General features: G+C 35.7%; 1 long non-coding RNA gene across 1 annotated transcript in view; it reads left to right on the forward strand.

Annotated features, from left to right (window-relative positions):
- The first annotated feature begins 746 nt into the window (after positions 1–746).
- LOC141553683 (uncharacterized) overlaps positions 747–15,980 on the forward strand; it is a 93,193-nt gene continuing 77,959 nt past the window's right edge. The window contains exon 1 of the long non-coding RNA XR_012485578.1: positions 747–810. This is a non-coding gene — a long non-coding RNA (uncharacterized LOC141553683). The remainder of the gene's footprint in view (positions 811–15,980) is intronic.

Raw genomic sequence — 15,980 nt, forward strand, 5'->3', positions numbered from 1 at the left:
TGTGTTTTGCAAGCATTCCAAGCATTAGATTTACCAAATAATAGAAACTGTGGGAAATGTTTAAATCTGATAAACCAATAGATGGATGGAAGGCATATTCATGGTCTAAATTTTCTTCTGAAGAGTGACAGTAAAGATAGTGCCCAAACTTATTGATTCCCAGTTCTTTGTTTTCTGTTAATCATTACTTTTAGTTACATGATGTCATTTATATTTGTTTTGGGATTATATTCAGGGTGAGGAAATTGATGCTTGACATTAAGGGTCTGCCTACTCTCTTCTGTCTTTGTGATGGATGTTACGTGCTCCAAGTATGACTGTGATGGACCTGTTGGAGAAGCAAGAGAAGAGGGAGGTATTAGGGGTTCAAGATTTTTTGTGAAGGGAACATTTTGGAGAATGGGATTGAAGAACTCTTCTTGGATGCCAGTCTCTCCTCTCTATGTCTATGGCAGCTGGTGGGGCTCAGGGGTGGGATGTGGAACTCAAGCTATCAGGGCTTAAGTACTTTCAAGGGGTAGAGACAGCTCCCTAATTTCCTTTGGAAGGGTTGTCCAGATGTAGACAAGGTGACAAATGGATCTGCTTATACTGCCTCAGGCATCTCTTAATCTAGACTCTAGGGGACAAAAAGTCAAGGATGAAATTAAGAGGAACTTCACTGCCCCAATGTGTGCTTCCAGAGAATCCTGTAATAGAGCTAAGTTCTCCATAGAACTATAGTTGCTAGGACCTCTGGGAGCAACAAAGACAGGAAGATCATGGAGTGTCAAGGAAGAAGAAGTTGGCTGAGATAAGTAATCTTGGGTGGTAAGATCTGAAGTATGAGCTTCATCACTTAGGGCAAGACAATTACTAAAGGTGGATTGGACTTGAGGGGAAAGGGCAGATCTCAGTTAGGAACATAAATATTCTTGCTCACTCTTGCTTTTGCTCAACTAGGATTCTTTTCCTTTCAGGTAAGTAACCCTCAAGAGACAGGAGTGTGCCTATCAGATCTTGATTTAATGAATCTCTTACCTTGTGGGTATTAGGGAGGGGAAGGGGGATAGATACACTAACTCTCCTGCACAATGGCTGCTGTCATCATGAAGTCCCTGTGAATCAGGAGTCCACCACAGTTGTACCAGATATCATCCCTTTTGGTTTTCAGAAATGCCATGTTAGGAATGTGGCCTTGATTCTTCACCTCCAATGATCTCATCAGAAAGAGACCCCTCCCCCCCACATGTACTTATCCCAAATATATAGATACATACAATTAGAACAAAACATCAGGTTCCTGGAAGTAGACTTAAAACTAATAGCCATACAATCAATATGTAGCGGAAGCCCAACCCTCCCCCCCAGGCTTTCCCTCAATCATTATTGCTGGTCAGATCTTATTTTTTTCTGATTTGGAAATAATTCCTAGCTTGTGACCCTGAAATATCATCATCAGTACATTTCCTATATCCCCTTACAATCTCCATCTTAGTTTCATCATAGGGCAAGATCTACAAGCTTGAATCCCAACCTTTTATGGGTTTTACCTTTTCTTAACCTTATCCAAGGACTAGGGTCAGGGCATAACCTCTCTTTTGAGTGTGAGAACCTAAGACTTTGAATAAATTTGAAAAAGGAGAATCTCTCTGAAAAGAGATTGGCCCAGTAAGACATGTCTACTGCCACAGGTACTCCTGGGAGTGTATGTGGAACTCTGACTCAAGCCTGTTTCTTTGGGAAAAAGGAGACTCACTAATTCCAATCTTATGAAACTGAAGAAAAGTCAGCAGTAGTAGTAGGAGGAAGAGGAAGAGCTTCATCTTCTCAGAGAAGATGCACAGAGCAGATGCTCCAGCTCTCTCCTACCTTCTGAGATTTGTTGCTAAGGCAGGTAGAAGAGGGAGGAGCACACTGACCACAGGTACTTACAAGTCATGATTTTTTTCAATAGGATAGAGATAGTTGTCTGATTTATCATTATTTCTTCTGCCCTTGTTCTTGACTTCCCTCTGTGTTGAGCTGGGTTCCCAAGTTAATACTTGGACCAATCAACCCACAAACTAAAGCACTTTTTATGTGCCAGGTGCTAGGGCTACAAAATACCAAAAAGCCAATAAAAATAATAAACCTCCCCCTAACCAAACCAATTCTTGTTTTTAAGGTTTTTTTCATTGTCCTTGTTTTCAACTTTTTAATATTATCAACAATATTTACACTCTATCAGAATGAGTTATTCTGAGTAAATATGAGTCTGAAACCCCCAATAAGGTGCAGACTGTTGTAGACACTAAGAACCAGGCACTTTTGGCTATTCGATAGATTAGTTGAAGAAAGGATAGAATGATAGACTTGTAGTGGTAAGGGGGATAAATTAAGGTTGTGTGGGAGTGAGGAAGTAGTGTAAAATGACAGAAGAGAAAGGATAGGAAAAACTTGACATGGCAAGAGGAATGTGGTGGAATTGTGGGACAGAAGACAATAAAGTGAAAGTAAGAATATTTATATGGGGGAAATGAAGGCTAATTCCTTTCTCATTCTGTATCTCACTTGGCTTGTTGAGTCCTGACTCAGGAGCATGCCCATCCATGACTATTTAGGAGTATTACTCCTGTCCACTAAGAACCAAAAGAAATCCAGACAAATCACCAAATGGGCCAAGATCATAAGTGAAGGGATCTTTTGTTTCTATTGAGTCTGGGAACAGTAATGGGGAAACACAGGGGGAAAATATTTTCCATTAACTCATCCACCTGATTTTTGTCTTTGCCTCCATCTCACATCCACATACTCTTGGTTTGATCACTGATTGGACACTGCAGTCTCTTAAGCTCTGAGGGTCTCATGGTGCTAACTAAAGCCTTCCTTCATTGGAGACTATTCTTGTATTTCAATAAGGACATTCTAGAGAAAGAATGTAAGGGAAAAGGAGAATTTTAACATTAGAAACTGAGATCAGTTGAGATGTGGGGTGAGAGGAGAAATACATGTCTTATAATTGAAGGGGTCAGGCAATAAGCAGGAACCAACTACTATATCAGGAATTCTTTATTAAAGAATAAAATGGGTTGAAAGTAATAACTGTTTAATTGGGAGGATGGGTCAAAACCAGCATTACAACCAAGGCTTGGAAAATTATGCCTTGAGGAAATAGAATTTTGTTAAGCAACAAGTTGTGGTTCTTTCCCCATACCCTCCTGTCTGAATATATATGTTTCATCTTGTGCCTCTAGACATCATCTTTGTCAAGGAATAGGAAGCATATTCACCATCAGTCTTCTAAAGTGTTATGATTACTTATTATATTTGTGAGAGTTCTTAAGTTTTCCAAGTTCTTCCATTGAAGTCACTGCATACAATTGTTCTCTCATTTCTGCTTATCTCTCTCAAGTAATTCTTACTAGTTTTCCAAGATTTCTTTGAATTAGTTCCATACATAATTTTTTATGAAAGAATAATATCCCATCACATTCATATGACATAATTTATTCAGCCATTCCTCAGTTGATGGACATTCACCTTGTTACCAATTCTTTGCTACAACAAAAGTGTTGCTAAAACTATTTAAGAAACTAGGTTTTGATAGAAATAAGGACAGTTGCAATTTGCTACTATTGGTATAGGAATTTTTAAGCATTGTCTTTTGTGGTCTGACAAGCTCTCAGAGGATTTTCACACTTTGGTGGGGATAACACAGGATTCCATGTCTGGTCCTTGGCTTTTTTCCTACACTTTGGTGGGGATACCACAGGATTTCAAATCTGGTCCTTGGCTTTTTTCTAATTAAAAACTTGATTTTTATGAATTTTCTCAGAAGCAATCAACTTCTGAAAAGGTGACTTGTGCTAATGAAACTCACAAGTGATAGATCAACAGGCAGAATGAAATCATCATTAGGTTATTGCTTCCTCTAGCTATGGATAGCACTTTTGAATAGATCTAACTCAGGAAATCACAGAAAGAAACTCATTAGCCATCTGGTTCAACCTATATATAAAAGGAATGAATCTCTGCACCTGACATAGCAAATCTGATCATATAATCTTTCTTTGAAGATCTCCAAGAAGGGTAACCTACAAGTTCTTGATCTTTTTACTTTTGTTAGGCAGCTACTACTGATATTTAGCCTAAATTATAAGACGTCTAACTTATATGGAGCCAAAATCTTGAAAATAGCTGTCATGCCCTTAAATCTTTTCTTCCTGAGGTTAACTTTTAAATTTCTTCAAGTGGCCTTGGGTATGCATACTTTATAATGGGCACCTACTGATAGGAATCCAGAAGTTCTAAAAAAATTACTGTCATTGCTGATTTTATATATATATATATATATATATATATATATATATATATGTGTGTGTGTGTGTGTGTGTGTGTGTGTGTGTGTGTGTGTATATGTGTGTGTGTATAAACAATTCTTAAATTGAATTTTGAAACACTTACACATTCTAGGTTTGGCTTCACAAATTAGGTAATCATGCTGCAATTGAAAGAATAATACTTTTAGAGTCTGAACACAAATCTTTGGTTCTGGAAACCAATAGGTTTATATTTTTAACACTGCGATCCCAAATAAGCCATTTCAGTTCCAAGTCTCAGTTTCCTTCCTGTGGCTATCTTATCAGCTGATAAAACTTCACAATCCTAGAAACATTCATATTTTTCACTGTGTACTCTTAAGACCAAAAGACTGGACCTTTTTGATTCCATACAGGAACAAGTAGCCTTTCTCCCTAATCTTGCATACCCTCACCTTACTCACTTATAGGCATAGACTCTGAGACCAGTTTTGCCTAATACAACAAAAACTATATTACAATAAACATGAGGATATGTAAGATGTGACTGAAACATCAAGAGCATCACCAAACTGAAAGTTCCTTGAAGGTGTCATTGCAAACATCTAAGATAAACTTAGATTATAGGACCCAGCTTATTCCCTTGTGGATATATTTTCTCTGTAGTGAATCTTTCCAGTCATCCTAAACTCAGCCAACTATTTATTGTACATGAAATATTTTCCATAAGGAAGGTTCTCCTGACACTAAATAGGTTGACATATTATAAGTATGTGAAATATAGATTTGTAGAGAACTCCCAGAAAGCTAGATACTTTAATAATTGGGATGTTTCCCTCCTCCTTAGATAAATCAAGAGTACATTTAAGCTTGAAATCATGAGAAAACATAAAGTCCTGGCATATTTCCTGGGGCACTGTGAACTTTATATGAAATTGAGTTTCTAGAAAATCAGTATATGTTTTTGGAACTAAGACCTGAGAAAAACAGGGACTAGGGTTGGCTGCAGAACAATGTTTCAAATAATAACCTATGGTTTTTCATGTATTTTTTGGGTATGATCGCATTAATTTCTGTTTTAGCTTTCAGTGTCTTGCTTCCTATGTCTCTTACCACTGATCAAAATCAAGTGGTTCAAGCTAGCTGTTTGTATGAACTTATTCTGAACATTTCTAATGGATTTGCTATACATAATAAAATTAATAAGGAGTTTTATGAAGGTATAAATCAATTGAAGGAGGATGTCCTCGAAATAGGACAAGAAGAAGAAATATTGAGAATTAGACAAAGATTGGTATGCGATTATAGGTTCACTAGTTTCTGTTTGATTAACAAGGAATACAATGATTCAGAGTGGGAATGGGATAATATCAGAAATAACCTTAATGGATTATGGGCAAAGTCAAATGTTACATTGGATATTGAGGATCTTCAAAAAATTGTTGATATGTTAGATAAAGAATCATATGAAAATTTAGAACCTGACCAGATTGGCCAAATAATTGTTGATTGGATTAAGAGAGCACAAGGGACATTCAGTGCCATTGTGCATGAAATTATACTCATAGCACTTGCTGTAATTTTACTTAATTGTATCTGTATTTGTGAACCTACTTTGGTAGGTTGTTTTCTGACCATTATTAAAAGAATCGTGGAGAATGTCCACAGGCAGGACCTCAGATTTCAAAACTTGAGAGTATCTACATAAACAAAAAGGAGGGAAATGTAGAAATCTAAAATCTAAAATGTAAAAGTAATGTAAAATGTAAAATCTAGCTTCCCAGGAAGCCAGAGACTTCAATAACTGGGATGTTCTCCTCCTCCTAAGATAAATTAAGGGTGCATTTAAGCTTGAAATCATGAGAAAACTTAAGGTGCTGGCATATTATCCGGGGCACTTTGAACTTTGTGAAGATTTTATTTGCAGAAAATCACAAAATATTTCAGGAACTAAGACCTGAGGGAAAAAAGTGCTGTGTTGCTCACAGAACAATGTTTCAAATAACAAACTATGGTTTTAAGATATAGAGGCAGCATGAATTCTCTCAATAAACAGCTCTGTTGAAATATCAGCAACCCCGGCTCCTTATTTTCAACCACCACTAGCCCACTTGTATAGTGCTGGTCACAACATAGATTCTAGGTTTTTCCTGCCTAACACAAAAATATACCTTCTATATTAAATTCCTTGAAATAGGAATAGTTGTATTAAATAGCTTTAATTAGGCTAGGTGGGCTCTGGTCATTGAGGGGGACATGCCTGACTCCGAAGTCTATAAGCAAGATTGAATGATCTGATAATGAAGTCAAATGAATAATGAGTGGGAGAGGGAAGGCATTTATGTGATATATTTTCTCAAGCTCCCTATTATAGTGGTCTTCTAGAGAAAACAACTCACTTAAATTTCTTTACTGCCTTAATCCCATTCCTCCTAGATGGAAGTCAGTTTGGCCAGTATGTGCATTCACTAATCTCTTTTGCCTTTCTCATTTCATAATGGATTGTGCCAAACTTATTATTCTCTTTCTCAAGAGGACCTTGTTATTTGATCATTCACCTTATCAAATTTCATCACCAGGATGGGGAACAGTGATGGGGGAGACAAGCATCACCATCTCTGATCAAATACTGCAGCTGGAACTGGAAATAATGCTATTGGTGGGGAATCTGTGTTGGAAAAGTGCTTACAGAATGGCAAGGTAGTTGGGCTATGGAGGAGAAAGTTGAAGGGTAGGGGAGAGAAGCTTGCCTGGGATTTATTTGGCTAGGAGAGGCAGTCACCAGTTTGCATATCAGTATTCCAAGATGAATATATTCTGTCCTTGAGCTGTGCTGACTGCTAATGTGCACTGTAAGCATTTACACCTTGGAAATCCACAAGCAGTTCAAATCAGAGCTTGACTTATTATTTTGTTGAATATTATTATAGGGCAATGACATATAACTTAAATGGAAACAGGACAAATAAATTATGTGATAAGGATTCTTGTGGACCATATTTTGATTTAGAAAACCCAATATTTTATAGATTTTTTTTGATTAATATATTAACACATTAAAATCAGATAGGAACTCTTTTTATTTGGTCTGGTTTGGGCCATTGGAGTTTATTTACTGCGTGTGTGTGTGTGTGTGTGTGTGTGTGTGTGTGTGTGTGACATAGATCTATACTTTAGGAGGACCACTTTTGTAGTAGAAGGATGGACTAGAGTGGGGAGAGACTTGAGGCAGAAAGGCCAATTAGCAGGTTTCTTGCAATAGCCTAAACATGAGGTAATGAGTGACTGCAGGGATAGCAGGGTTAGTAACTCAGGAAGAGACTTAATCTCAATTTTGTGCTCACAAAAAGGGCAAAAGCAGTAATATTTTTTGAAGCAAAATCCTTTACCTATTACTTTAATAGTAAAAGAATTCTCTGAAATATTTGCTGTATATGATGAATTTTTCCCAGGCTAGGTTTAGAATTCTTACTTATACACCTAGAAAGAGGGGATGACCTTTTGCATTACTTGGTATCCGATTGGTTGGGATTGTGGCAATTTAGATTTTACTTCTTATCAGTATCTCTATCAAACCAGAAGAGAGTTACAGTTGATTCTGATTTAGAGATGATTTTTTCCTCTTTCCCATCACTTCCCCAAACGGTTGCTGCTTAAAGGTGATAAAAGGAAATCAGACATTTTACAAAGTAAATAAGAAATATTTTAGTGATAAAGATGATGTTCAAGACCTTCATGGTTCAGGAACTTCTTTACACTGCTGCCTGAATTCAGTTGTTCAACTGGAAAGTGGGGATCACAAATCTAATGGTAGAACTAATAGACTTTTGCACTTCTGGTTTCTATAGAGATTTACTAATCCCCATGAAATCCCTATGAGCAATGTTAGGAAAGTAGAGAGTCTAAATACTTCTGATCCTTCATCTCTTACTTAACTTTGTTTCTTTTCTATCTTCCCTCCTCCATCCCTCTTTTGATTCACTTTTAGTGTTTGACTTGGATTATAAGGATCTGGATTGAAGGGAATTATTAAAAATAATTCCACTTCTTCATATCTCCCTCTCTTTATCATTGATATTTTGACCTGTATTCCCAACCCCAAGAGGTCAGGTGAACAGGGAAAAAGAAGGTTGGAGCACTTTCATTAAGGGGGCCTCTTATTTTTTCCCATTCTTCAATCTGCTTTAAAAATTAAATCAATTGTAGACTAGCATAGAGTTAAAGGATCTGACCCTGGGAAGACCCTAGGCTGGGATTTGAGGACAGGATGTTTTTCAGGGTTATCTTCTGAAAGTCAGTGTAAACTCAAGAGAGATAAAATATGACAATGTGCATGAACCCATCCACATGCACACTGGAGACAAGTCATAGTATTAAAAAATTTTAAAGGTGTTCAGAAGCAGTCATTTAGACTACACTTCCTTGAGAATCATTCCTATGACAGCTCTAACAAATGATTGATTTGATTCTTCTTTAAGAACCCCATTAAGAAGAAACCCTCTACACTACCTTCATCTCAAAGAATGAGTTTCTATCACTTAAATATAAAAAATCAAAGACCTGAAAGATTTATGATAAAGTGGAGCACCCTTCCCAAGGATTATTGCCAGATTTTAAGACTGTCATTTGTACCATCACTTATTATTGACTATTATTGATTAATTTTATATTTCTACCATCCAAAGATAAATATGGGAGGAGGGTAGAGAGCAGGGTACTTCCCCTCTGAAGACAATATTCTTACAACCAAGTCTTCCTCATTTTTCCTCTTATACATAACCTCTTTTCCCTCTGACTCTGCACTATATATAGATGGTTCAAGTATACAGCTTCTTCAATGTGATGGAATTTTAGCACTCAAGCTAATTCAATACCCTTAAGATAACTCATCAGATAAGTTACTATTATGTAGATTGTTGCATGGATTTGGAACATTAAATAAACTCACTTGGTTTCTCTTGCCTTCCTCTGTACTGTCTATTCCAACCTCCATTTGTTGTCTTCTCCACAGTCCTTTCCTTTCCTGGATTATTTAGTTGTTTATATTCTCTTTACCTCCTTAGAATATCTTATATCACACTTATTTATGCACACACTTTGTACCCCAGTAAATAATGTCTCTAAAGGTATGGGCTTTCATTTTTATTCCTATGGTATAGTGAGCTCACATACTCTGCCATCCAATAGTATTGTCTTCTTTCTTGCTGTTCCTAGCACAGGGCACCCTATCTCTAGACTTGGGACACTTTTGCTGACTGCTCTCTATGCCTGGACTACTCTCTCCTCATTTTTGCCTTGCAGATTTCTTCAGTGTTCAGCTAAAATCCCATCTTCCTCAAGAAATCGTTTCCAATCACCCTTAATGCTAGTGCCTCCACTGCAATCTATCCTACACACACTTTATTTATTTATTTATTTTTCATTAGGCTGCAAGATTCTTGAGGGCAAGGACTTTTTTTTTTTTTTTTTTGCTTTTCTTTGTATCCTATGCCTGGCACATAGTAGGTGTTGCTTATGGACTGACTGCCCTGCATATGGTCAGTATTTAATAAATGTTGAATTGAGTGAATTGAGTGAAAAGCAACTGTTTCATGTTATCACCAGAATACAATTTTTTATCGTTAAGGTTAAAACAAAAAAGCTGTATTTATGTGATACATCCTGAAAAATATGTTATTTAAGAAATCTACTCCACCTCATCGTTAGAGCTGGGTTATAGAGGAGATAGTAACTGTTGTCTAAATTTAATGAGTTGCTTAGAATTGCTTAATAAATCCTTTAAAGGCTAGATCATGAGAGGAGAAAGTGACTTTATGGAAAGTCTCATAGTACAATATCTTTTCTTGCAGGTGATGTATGAAAAGAAATTCATGGTAGATAAAAAATAAATCAGCTTTAGGAAAAAGATTCCTGGTGAATCCCTTGGCTTTAACTTTACCTTTTCTCAGGGAAAAGAACCCACATGTGCAAAAATATTTGTACACTCATTTTTATAGTGGCAAGGATTGAATTGATTGTCCATCAATTGGAAAATGGCTATATAAGTTATGGTATATGAATCTTTTGAAATGTTGTTCTATTAGAAATGATCAGCAGGAGGATTTCAGAAAGTCTTGGAGAGACTTACATAAACTGATGCTAAGTGAAGTGAGTAGAGCCAAGAGAACTTTGTACATAGTAACAAGATCATATGATGATCAATTCTGATGGATATGGCTCTTTTCAAGAGCAAGGTGATTCAGACCAATTCCAAGCGTCTTGTGATGGAGAGAACCATCTGCATTCAGGGAGAGGAATGTGGGGACTGAATCTGGATCACAACATAGTATTTTAACTTTTTTGTAATTTGCTTGCATTTTGTTTTCTTTCTCATTTTTTTCCTGATTTTTCTTGTGCAGCATGACAATTGTGGAAATATGTATAGAAGAATTATGTATGTTTAACATGTATTGGTTGGGGAGAAGAGAGGGATGAAAAAAATTGGAACACAAGGTTTTGCAAGAGTGAATGTTGAAAACTATTTATGCATATGCTTTGAAAATAAAAAAAAGCTTTAGTAAAAATAAAATAAAATTAAAAAAAAAAACTGGCTCCAGAGTCAGGAGAACCTGCATCTCACATGTGATGACTTTGTGAACCTGAGTCACTTGACTACTTAAGCAACGCTCTAAGACTGCAATTTGCAGAGTAGGTGCTTATCTGCTTTGGTAGAAATCATAGATTGTATTTATAAAAAGGAAGGCTATGTGTTTTCTACATTATAAAATGATTACTTTAAAGTATAGCAAGACCTTCCCATCTTTTACTTAAAAAGGCTAATTTATTAATTGAAGTTATGTTCAATGGAAGTTATTGTCATTTATATCAAACAATGCTTTTAAAGAGTTACTTAATACACCAAAGAGCTCTGGACCCAGATGTGTGACCCTTTTAAGGAATGAAAACCCAAGTTTTTGTAATTACTTGTTTACTTTAATAGTTATGTGTCTGATCCAATACCAGGGAGCATTAGGGACAGGGACTCTAAGTTTAGAGTCAAATGATGTGTGGGTAATGAGGATTTAATCCAGTTAAAATCTGGGTTCCAACCTATCAAGGAAACTCTACCTTCTATTCTCATTCATTATATTTCAGTGAATCCTAATCACATGAACATAGTATTACAAGTCAATCACAATATGATTTACTTGTACATGGTCTTTTTTTTTTTTTTTTTTTTTTTTGAGGCTGGGGTTAAGTGACTTGCCCAGGGTCACACAGCTAGGAAGTGTTAAGTGTCTGAGATCAGATTTGAACTCCGGTCCTCCCAAATTCAAGGCTGGTGCTCTATCCACTGCGCCACCTAGCTGCCCCCTACATGGTCTTAATTTAAGGAGTTAAGGTACTCTTTAATTTAAGGATTGTAAAGGATTGCAGTAAAAAAGGATTAAAAAAATACTACAAAACAAATACCAAGTGGGCTACATGACAGCCACTTTCAGATCTTGTGGCCCACATCTAATCCATAATGACATGCTCCCAAAGTAAAAGCTCTCAGATACACTCTAGACTCAGTCTAGACTCAGTTGGTTTGCAAACATCCCAAGTGTTGGATTTAGCAAATATCCATAATTGCCAAAAAACAAAAACCAGAGACTGGTTCAAATATGATGAACCAGTAGATGAATGGGGAGGGATACTTAAGGGCTAACCTTTTTTTTTTTTTTTTTTCCTGGAGAGTTAAAGTAAAGATAGTTGGGAACCTGGAACAACTTGACTCCTCTCTGGCTCCTCCAGAATAGGTCCTGGCAATCTAGGTTAAGACCCTGTTCTTCCTCACACTTCTTTTCTTCAATGCCAGCTCTTTGTTAGCTTTTACTTCATTACTCAACTCCTGTGAGGAAGTGAAGCCTTCATGGGATAATCCTGTCCTGGGACAGAAGCAAGGGAGCCAGAGCTGGCCTTCTGTCTAATGACTATACAGAATTTTCCTTGCCCCTACTCCTCTGTTCTTGAAAAATGTGCATATCTCCTTGCCTTGTCTTACACACACAAACACATGCAAGCACACACATTTGTGTTTATCTCCAGCTCTCTCTGTAGCCTTTTTTGGCAGCCAAATCAGCTCCCATCTTCTTAGTCATGGCATGAGTAGAGTGAAGAAAGTGTGCTATAGTGTAAACTTTAAAATATAAATAGGAAAACGGAAAAGTTAATGGTTACAAAGTGAGTAGTTAAATTCTCTTCTTTTGGACCTGTAGAAGTATATCAGTATATCTTTCAGAGTTCTGACAGGAGGCTATATACACCATCTATTCCTTCTTCCTCTGAAAGTTTAGATTAACATCAGTAAACTCCTCAATGTACAGTTAAAACAAAATTTATTTCCATGGACACAAGCAAATAGATATTTAAAATAAATAGTCAATGACAGATTTAACCCATTGCAGAAGAGAGAGAGAAGTGGGTGGTGGGAGGAGAGAAAATCTTTGATTTTTTGCTCTTACCTTATAGTTTGGAGGCAGAGCTTTATTTTATTTTTATATTTTAAAAATATTATTTCTTTGATTAGCACTTTTGTAGGGACTTGAAATGTGAGAAACTAGTAAATGGACACTTCAATAGTCCTTCTTCCTTCTCCATTTCTCTTATTCTAGTGGTCTTTGGGGAATACTGGCTGTAAACTCATCAGGTTCATCTCTCAGGAACTGTTGGTGCTGTTTGGGGCTATAAAAGCAAAGGTGAATGGAAAAAGAAAGCTGGAGCTTTTAGGACTGGGGAGCTCCTGGTTATAGTGAAGGACAGGAAGAGAATAGCAGTGATGGGATGGATTGAGGAAATAATACCTTAGTTACACTTACTTTTTCTGCCTAGCCTTGGTGTGGAGAAGGGGCACTAAAAATCTTTTTAGATAGACATCTTTTGTATCACCTCAATTTTTGAATAGATTCTTCCTCTTCCTTCCCTCTTCCCCATTAATCCATCATTTATAATATTAATAACAATAATCATACAGTTTATTACTGTGCTTAAGTTTTGCAGGAGAAAATTTTGTTGTGTGCATGTGTTGTAGGTGGCTATGTGTTGGCTGAGGAATTGACAAGTTGCATTTACCAAATGCTTCAACAGGTAAGATAGATGCTATTGTTCAGTTGTTCCTTTTGCATCTGGCTCTTTGTGACTCATTATCAGATTTTCTTAGCAGACTAGAGTAGTTTTTTAGTTCTTTCTTCAGCTCATTTTGCTGATGAGAAAACTGAGGCAAAGAAAGTTAAGTAACTTGACCAGGATCACATAGCTACTAAGTATATGACGTTGAATTTGAATTTAGTGCTTCTTGCCTCCAAGCTCTGCTAGCATCCTATCCACTGTACCACTTAGCTGCCTTATACTTTTGATTATAATATAGCTTTAAATCAGGTACACTTAGACCACCTTCCTCTGACTTTTTTTTTCATTAGTTCCCTTGCAATTCTCGACCTTTTATTCTTCCATATGAATTTTGTTGTTATTTTTTCTAGGTCATTAAAATAGTTTCTTGGGAGTCTGATTGGTATAGCACTAAATAAATAGATTAGTTTGGGGAGTATTGTCATCTTTATTATATTCGCTCGGCCTATCCAAGAACACTGAATGTCTTTCCAATTATTTAAATCTGACTTTATTTTTGTGGCAAGTGTTTTGTAATTTTGTAGCATATGATTGTAATAAAAAATTATTTTGCTATAGGAAATAATGAGCAAGATAGATTCAGAAAAACCTGGAAAAACTTAGATGAACTGGTGCAAACTGAAATGAGCAGAATGAGAAGAATATTGTACAAAATAACAACAATATTGTATGATGTTCAACTGTGAGTAAATTAACAATTTTCAGCAATACAATGGTGTAAGAAAATTCCAAAGGACTTTTCATGAAAAATGCTATCCATTCTAGTAAAAGAACTAGTGGAGTTGAATGACAATTGTGGGAAGCACACATAAAGATATATAAGTGTGTGTGTGTGTGTGTGTGTGTGTGTATCTATATCTATATCTATATATCTGTGTGTACATCCACATAGATGTGCATATGCACATCCACATATATGTGTATATATACATATAGTATAAACTTTGTTATCCTTTTTTACATTTACATGGTTAATATGAAAATGTTTTGCATAGTTCTATGTGTATAATTAAATCAAGCTGCCTTTTTAAAGGGTGAAAAGGGGAAGGAGGAAGAAAAAGAATTTGAATTCAAAATTAAAAAATAAAATTTTTGTTTATGTATAATTGAAAAAATAAAAAAATAAACAAGAAAAATTTTAAAAGTATGAGTAGTGAAAAGTATGTGTAGTATTCTGACTACAGTATGAATGTCTGGTTTTTTACCTATTTCTGCTCTGATTATCCAGAGGAAAAAAGAAGTTGAAATGAGAGATGTATCACAGAGAAAAAAAAAAAAAAAACAAACAAAACTATTTGCTCAACTGTACCTTTATCATTAACATTTTTAGAGAACTACTGTGTTTGGTCATGTAAATGTTTGTTCTGGTTATACTCTAATAAACTGAGTTCTTGTGATATTTTCAATGTTTGATTTTCAATGCCTATTTTATGCATTTTTTATATGTACAGAATCGATCTTGGTGCCAAAGGAGATAAAAAAAAAAAAAAAAGAAGTAGTTGTGGTCCATGTTCTCAGCAAATTTAAAATATATTTGAGAAAATTTTGTTAAAAATTTGTTTCATTGATGCCTTTTGATTTTACATCAGAATAATTTTTGGAAATCTCATATCTCTCTGAAAACTAAACCCTCCTTTATAAGAAAGAAAACCAATTAAACTTAATTGTGGAGTCTTAATATAGTGTTGAATCTGATGACATATGTAACCTTTTCCCCTCTCTGCTACAAAGGGAGAGGTATGTCTTATGATCTGTTTTCTGGAACCCTTTGTTTTTTAAGTTATTCAGAGTTTGTATCCTTTCAATGATTTTGTTTACATTGTAGTCATTGTGTACATGGTCATTTTGGTTTGTTTATTCTACTCTATCTTAGTTCCTGCCAAATTTTTCTGAATTCTTCATCTTCATAGTTACTTAATGGATCATATTTTATTATGGCATTTCCTATATTACACTTATTAACATATTTCTTGATTGATGAACAGCCATTTTGTTTCTGGTCTTGCCTTCCAAAAAATAGTAATATTATAGATATTTTGGTATATATGGGGCTTCTATTTCTGCTTTTGATGTCCTTAGAGAGAGATACTCAGGAAGAGGATTAGTATCTCAAAATTGTAAGAAAAATTAATAATTTTCTGGACAATTTCAAGCTGATACACAGAATTACTTGTATTAATCCTTAGTCCTACTTACAGTGCATTTGTATGTTTTTTATTCCGAATATCATGCCCCTCCCAATATCAATGGTTTCCATTTTTGTCAAGTTAAAAAAATATAAGGTAAAACCTTCAAACTGGGGAAGATTTAAAATATAGATGAAGCAACACTTACTATTATTCAATCATTGGTTACTAATAATCCAGACTTGGAACCTTCTAGTCATATTGCACTCTTTTTTTCTTCATTGTATTCCTTCCCTCCCTCCCAATATCTAATTAGTTGTTCGGTCCTGCCAATTTTACCTTCTGGATATCTTCCCTTCCTTTCATTTCCTTTTTTCTTCCTTGACCTTCCTGAAGCACCATCATCACCTGGTACAAATTTCTA

Source organism: Sminthopsis crassicaudata, chromosome 2 (assembly GCF_048593235.1).
Source record: "Sminthopsis crassicaudata isolate SCR6 chromosome 2, ASM4859323v1, whole genome shotgun sequence".
Lineage (NCBI taxonomy): Eukaryota > Metazoa > Chordata > Mammalia > Dasyuromorphia > Dasyuridae > Sminthopsis > Sminthopsis crassicaudata.